The 7815-nt window shown below is 36.8% G+C and overlaps 1 pseudogene; it reads left to right on the plus strand.

The window, feature by feature from the left end:
* The first annotated feature begins 4850 nt into the window (after positions 1-4850).
* Positions 4851-4982, plus strand: LOC148822474 (U4 spliceosomal RNA; annotated as a pseudogene).
* The last annotated feature ends 2833 nt before the right edge of the window (positions 4983-7815 follow it).

The following is a 7815-nucleotide window of genomic DNA, read 5'->3' on the forward strand; positions in this document are numbered from 1 at the left end:
TGTTTCTTTTCTTCTCTTTTCAGCATGGAATAAACCTATTATTTGTTTCTTTGCAGCCTACACATGCTGACACATCTATCTCCTTGAACTACCTAACTAAAACTAAACTGTTTTCCTTGCTTTCATGTGGGTAAGATATACAATAGCTTCAGTTTAGTTTTTTGCACTCCTGTAATCAAATTTGTGCATGTTAGTTGGTTATGCAGAAAATAAAACCTTCAATTGGAGATAGAGAAAAGATTACTACATGCTTCATATTTCAGAATTATATAAATACAGGAGGATGGCGGTGTCATAGTGTTGCACAGCTTCATAGCTCATGAGTCAAGGGTTTAATTCTGGATAGGGTATTGTCTGTGTATGGTTTTCATATTCACTCTGTGTTCACATAGGTTTCCTCTGGTTGGTCTAGTGTCTTTTCACCTTCCAAAGACATGCTGACTAGGTTAACTGGTGTCTTTAAACTGTCAATTTGTTCTGCCTTATGCCCTGTATCTGTTGGGCTTGAATCCAACTTGCAGCAGATCTCCTTTGGAAGAAGCAGCTATGTCTGATGGATGTACACACATAAAATGGTTTCAATGTTACTTCCAGATTAAGATACAGACTTTTGTGGGACTGTTGTCATCTGTTTCCTAAAAGTCATTCAATACTAAAAACTAATAGTTCTCTTTATTATTCTTTTCTTTTCTTAACATTCTGCCCCTAGGAAATTTATTGTGCATTAGCATTTGCATAAACATTATTATAATTATTCTAGTCTGCTTGTTCCATTATTACCTTCCAATATTATATTAGATATTAGCTCCCATTTTAGATTTTTCAGAAATGGTTAGGAAAGGGTGACAGCTTAATAATTGCTGTGAAGTAAAAAAGCTGAGTCTATACCTTATCTTAAACATACTTAAGTACACAATTATAATAGAATTATATTGTCATTACACTGATGTGTAATAAAAAAGTAATTTCACAATGTATTTGCATTTGAAATAGCCTACTGTTTCCTTACTCATGAATTCCAAAATTGCATGGCTCTGAGGAGAGATATTACTGGAAGGGTTGATTTCTGAAATACCATGTAACGTCTGTCATTTGGTTAATGCGTATAGATATTATTTTTACTTTACAGTTAATATGTAGAAAAAAGGGAATTACAGAGCAATGTGAATTCATAAACAGAATTAGGTGATTACCAGCCAGGCAACTTTCCAGGACTTAAACTGCCAAAACTGGAGATCATGTTTGGTTGATTTAAGAAAATACTATTTTATTACTATTTGTACTGTTAAAGTTGTATATGCTTTGGTGGCATGAGATGTTAAAATGATTGGTTAGGGGGATTAATGAATACAACATTAAATATGGATTCCATACAAACTGTAGCCCCTAGTGATTTGAGGTTTATCCTCAAGGATAAACATGAACATGCAGCATGCACAGGACCCCCCCAGGATAATCATATGGTTGCTCCGATCTATGCATGATGGCAGCTGTGATGTACCCTGTTAAATATCCAGGAGGGTTGAAATATTTCTGTTCCCTTAAGTATGTTCTTCTATTTACGATTTCTCTATTTTTATGTTAACATTTAAAAAGAAGGCTGTACAGCCAGTGTTTAACAGCTGAAATAACATACAAGAATGTAAGCAATAATACTAGGATGAGTAAGCCAGTAAAGTACTGTAGAGATACAGTTTCTGGATTAGACAAGTAGGTAATGGAAATTATAAATGTTTTGGATATTGTCTAGAAATTTCCAGTCGAGCAGATTTAAAAAATCAGTTACAGAAAAGTCTCTCTTATAAGCAAAGCTCTAGTACATTATCCACATTGATAATTCCCGACTTTAAACCCGTTTCTCTGTCTTATAAGTACTATTAAGGGAAGACTGTAGTTTTAGATTCAAAATTGGTGTACAAGGAAATATGTAATTATATTTAACCTTTCAAACCTATCTAAAAAACCTGCACTAAATAAATCGTTTCCTCTCTCGCTTAATAAGGTGTAGTGCTCTTACAGCAGTAGTGGGAGGGGCTATGCACCTGTCAAACGCAGGTGCCCTCAGGTGAGTTCAGGAAGGACAGATACCTCCCGTGGAGCAGAAGGGCAAAAGCTCGTTTGATCTCGGTTTCTAGTATGAATATACACCATGAAAGTATTGCCTCAGAATCCCCGGGGTCTGTGGGTGTTAGATGATGAAAAGGGCATCACAAGTACATGAAAACAAATTGCAGTTATATTCTTTACAGTTTTCTTTGGATATATATTTCCTGTATCTTCAGCCATCAAGAATAAGGCTGACATTGTGGTAAAGGGTACTGTACTATTGTGCTGGTTTTGACTCTAAAAATGCAGGAAGACGCCCTGATTGACCTCTTTTACCTTGACACAGCAAGACTGTGGGGACTGGACAAACTGGCAAAGTGTCAGTTGCTCTTAGTAATCAGATACTTATTTATAGCCATTGTTGAGAGCAGCTGATTGATGGACACAGTCCCAATAAGAGTGCAATTTAACAGTTCAAGGTTCTGTTGTGTTGAATCACCTTATTCATTCACACGCACCTCAGTTAATAAGATGCCCTCAAACAAGATTAAACAATCCTAACTCAAACCATTTTTTAATATGTACAAAAAAAATCCAAAGTGATTTATTGTAGCTCATGGACACTCAATAATTACTTATGTTAAAGCACACACACACATATATCACCTTTACTGTATTTCTGTCATGCTGAAGCAGAGGAATGAAAACGACATGTGATTGATTGTAGGAACCAAGGGCCTAACCCAAGGGAGAAACCATGCAAGGTCTTACACATAAAAACATTAATCAGATCCAAAGCCTCTTAATAACAGATGAAAATGCAAGCTGTTGAAGCTTTGTGAGATCGTCTTCGTGATTTTTAACTCGGTCAGATTGTACCCTTTTTGTCTTTCTGTATACATACAGTATGTGCATTAAGTCCACTTTATCTTTAAATGTAAAAAAAAATAAAGTTGAGGTATAGGTATTTCTGTCGTGGGCTTTGTAAAAGCATGTGTAGCTAAAGGCTACAATATGTCATATTTTTCAAAAAAGGGTGAACAAAGCTTTTCTATGGTACTGCACTGCAGTTGGCTAATAAAATACTTTGACAGAGAGAGAACCACAGTACAGTACAATTTATTTAACAACCATGACACACACAACCACACAACACAAAATACGTACATTTCACCCTTGGGGCAATACTGTCCCAGACAGAGACAAAGTGATTGCTGGGAGTTTCTTGCAAGAAAGGTCAAAGTTTCTGAGTTTTAAAAACATACTACACAGGACTTTCTTTCTGTGAGTCGCAACCAATCCTGTAACTGTCCAGTTCCAATCTTTTGGGAAAAATCTGCTGACAATTATAAGATCAGTAAGTTGTAGTTGACTCAAATAAGGCCACAAAACAAAGTGACATACATCTTTGATGAGAGTCAGAGAACACCAATAAATACTCTCAGTGCAGTCTGAGTATCAGAGCGCTATTAATATTCTTATAATTATTTTTCATCAGCTAAAATTATGATGCAACTAAAACTCTATAGATGGAAATACTATACACCAAATCAAGTGAAAATGTTCTCCTGCTGGCTGCCAGAGAACTCCACCACCCACCTCTTACACCATGTGTAGGCGGTGACCCATGTCACCAGCATGAGCCCCAAGGCAACCTCACCCCGACCACTCACAGCCCTTATCTCATGGTTGTCCAGATATACAGATGTTTCCTTTGACCTCGGGCTGGGTTTTTCTGTTATTGTCCGATTGATTAGCTGTTCTCAGGAGTCCACAGCCAGAAGTCTGTTAACCTCATCCAAGAGCACTCAAACCTCAGGACCAGACACCCAGGGATTAGTGATATCACGGGCTTTGGGGTTCATAACGGATGTTATGTTCTAACAATAACCTGATCTCAAACCTGAATTCTCAAAGAATTCTGAATGTCACCAAACCCTTAGCTTTAATACAATGACCATGACTCAAACAATTAAGCTTAACCATCAAGAAACCACCTACCAACAACCAATCCAAGAACACACTCACTAAAATAAACCACAAACTGCATTTACAGGTATCAGCTGTAACTATAAACCATGACTATGAGTCTGTACTGTCAACAACAGGCTGGGAAAATGGCTCCTGTTCCACAGGCGACTGATCACTAGAAATTCTATCAGCTACCATGACCTGAGCAGCCTGAAAAATCACATGGTTCCCGTATACCTCACCAGTGGGCTTATACCTCCACAGCAGCCTCCATGCAAATAGTGAAATTTTGACTGAAGGGAGCAGTCTCTGTTCCATGGTCAGCCTTGGAGCCCCAAAACTTAAACGCCATCCAGAGTTTGTTATGAACAAATTAACTGAGCCTCTTTCGGGGAAGAGAAAACGAATCATGTCTACTTCATAATTTCAACTAGAGCCCAAACATTCTAATAATAATAATAATGACTGTTGTTGGGAAATGATACAGTAGCTGACATGGCTAAGATTTACTCCTTCATTCTAACAAGAGGGTAAGACTGGAGCTGCCCCCTTTTTTCAACTAATTCAGTGGGGAGAAATAACCTCCTGGCCTTCCCTTCCATATCAAGGGCAACCAGCTCCTTGGAAAATCCTCTCTGGGTGGTAATTAGGCATGTCTCTTGGGAGAGCTGTGTTTCTCCCTTCAGTCACCTAGCCAGCCATGTCTTAACTTTAGCCCATCTAACCTTCCACAACCACGAGTCAGCTGTTAACCTTCTACCATTGAGATTCTCTCCAAACAGGTACTCAAATTAACAGGCACTCTCTTTCTGTGTTGTTCCCATGTACAGTATTTCTTTGTGACAGTATCGTAGCCTATGAGGCTAAGCCAAGGCACAACTATTGCTAGTTGAAAACTCTTCCCAATACCCGCTTCCACCGATTTGAAATACAATCAGTGAAAGCAATTTTTGTCTCGTGAGAGACCGAGCATTACGGAAGCTTATTAGTGCCACAGAGAGAGGAAAAAAAATATTTTTGTGTCTCTGTCCCAGCCATATTTAAGATATTGATAATGGGCAAAGTATGCTGTGTTGTTCCCATGTGCAAACAGATGCTCTTAACCTGTGCACACGTGTGATTTCCCTAAAACCCCTATTACACAACTACAAAAACAGCTACATTATTACAAACCTTTTACACCCAACCTTTTGTTTATTTTCTGGTTTTAGTTTTGTTCACCCAGTTGTGTGTAATGTTGTCCCCCCTTTCAGTGCTTTAATAGTGCAATTAAGAATTCGGTTTTTAGATTAGATTAAGGTCTGAGCTTCAGAGGGAATAGACTTTGTAGTCATGAGTAGTGACTAACAGTCTCTTTTACAAATCAGAAGAACATTATGATGAGGACATTACTTTTAATAAAAGTTGAGAAAAATGGAAAACAAACTGAAAGTAAAAGTTTAAGTAAAAGCATGAAGAAACTTGAATGGAATGATTTGCTTTTCCACTATCTATAACTTAAAGAACTGAATGCTTATTAGACACATTAATTATTCAACTTGGTTAGACTCTTGCAGAAATATTCTTTCCACACAATAATTCAGAATCCTTTTTTGTGATCACTTGTGCATGTCAATTAAACTGGCTTTCTTATCAAGGTTTCTCTGCAAGAACGCAAGTGCCAAAACCTGTGCCAAGACACAGTGCTTACCATTTGCATGTGATTATGATACAGGTGAGAGAGAAAATGTTTGTTAATAAATATTCATTTCATTAAATTATAAACAAAACAGCATGAAATTGAACAAGATAACTGCTTGAGTCATCATGTAGTTCTTCAGAATTGAAGTGAAGTAATACTTCTGTAATATTAATGTTTCTTGAAGTTGTAGACTTAAATAACAGCTAAATAAATAATTCTTGCTCCTGCACAAAAGTAATGCAAATCATTAATATTTTGCAGAAATGGACAATTAAAGTTTTTGAAAGTTCTCTTTGACAACAGAATTCAATCTTATTCTTTAGCAACCCAGTCATGTAATATTAAGTTACCTTACTAAAATAATTTATGTAACCATGTGGTGCTGCTCCTGAGAAATTGTAAATAAAAATTTTAACACTATATTTACAGACAGATCTGCTATCCATGTACTGCTAAGACCAACCAACACCCCAGTTATCAAGAATTTATTTATTTTAGTTTTACAGGAAATTGTAAGATATGAATGTATCCTGTAGACAACTGTCTTCTAGAAAATGAGTAGAAACCCTCAGCAGACAAAACAGTTTAATCTGCACACACCTGCTGTGTTAAAGCATTATATCACTTTTATTCAAATTGATAATTCAGGACATTGCAGGATGCCAATCAATTGTCTGAAGTAGAAAACAAAACATTAAATCTGTCTAGAAAACATATTTTAATCACTATATTGGGTAGTAGAAGTACATGTTTGTACATGATTTCATCTCACATACTTGTTTACTGTTAACAGTATGTAAAAAACAAATGAAACAAACAAAGGCTTCTGGCTTCTTTGATAAACCACTGTCATTATTGTGATGAATGTGCCTGTCATATAAAGGACAATTTTATCCAACTGCTTGTTTCCTGTTTTAGTGTTTATGTAGCACAGTGATGCTGTCTAAGCAATGGCACTAGGCTAGAAAATTGCAATATTACTCTAAGGGAGGCCTTCATGTCTCTGCAAGCAGTAATTGTTTTAAATATTAAGGAGAATGAGACTAGAATAGACCACCAAAAATCTATAGCTATGTAGCAGGGAGCAGAAAAGGAGTTGTGTGGTACTGACAGGCATTTATTTGGTACAGCAAACTAAAACATGAAAAATGGCTATAAATATCAGTGATTTGATTTAAACAATAGAAATGTCAGGAAACAAAAGGAAAGAATAAGAAATAAAGCTGGCAGTGTCCTTTGATAGTTTACGTCAATAGGTTCTACAAGAGAAGTTCCATTGAAACGTGTCCTCTGTAAAGGAAGAAATGCCTGACTCAACACAGCACCATTAAAACAAGTCAACAAAGTCATCTGGAGCCAGGGATAGAGCGTAGGTGGAGCTTCTGATGAAGATAGCTTACAGCTAGAATATTTTTCAATATACATTTGGCCTAAAGATCGGCTCTATATAGAAGAATATTAGTCTAACTTGTGTTTTTGAACTTAGACATATATTAAACTGTTTTTTAATATATTAATTTAAACGTGTTATTGATTGAAGGAAATAGTAGAAAGGGTTATTCAGCACAGAAGCTCATATGGATTTAAGCATATCCTCAAATGGGAATTCAGTTACTTAAGGCAACATAAATCTTCTAGTTTCCCATTTGATTTTCTGCCATAGTAGATAACAACCCATAATAAACTCCAGTGTTTCACAAAAATCTATCAGAGGGCAAATTTAGGAACAGGACATATGGACCCTATGCGAGGCAGTAGGTGGAGTGTCTCCGAGATGATTCCGTAAAATTCCAAAAGTACCAAAACCTAAACGTGTAGCACAGCTGAAATCTAGGAGTCTAGTTAGGGATTCTAGAGATGAGTATCTGATTGTTTCCAAAAGGTAACCAAATCCAAACGTGAAGCAAAGCTGTAGTCCAGGAGCACAGCAAGGGAAAACTAGAGCCGTGTGAGACAAAAAAAGTTTCAAAGATAAAAAGCCAAAAGGACGTTCACGGGGGAGCTCGGAGAGAAGACCTCAGTAGTGAATGGAAATTGATTAATTAGTGCGAGAGCGTTGGTGGGGAGAGGTGTTCGTGAGAATGTGGTGACTTTTAACTATACGTGTGCAGCTTGTA

Source organism: Atractosteus spatula, chromosome 13, assembly GCF_055471065.1.
Source record: "Atractosteus spatula isolate fAtrSpa1 chromosome 13, fAtrSpa1.hap1, whole genome shotgun sequence".
NCBI lineage: Eukaryota > Metazoa > Chordata > Actinopteri > Semionotiformes > Lepisosteidae > Atractosteus > Atractosteus spatula.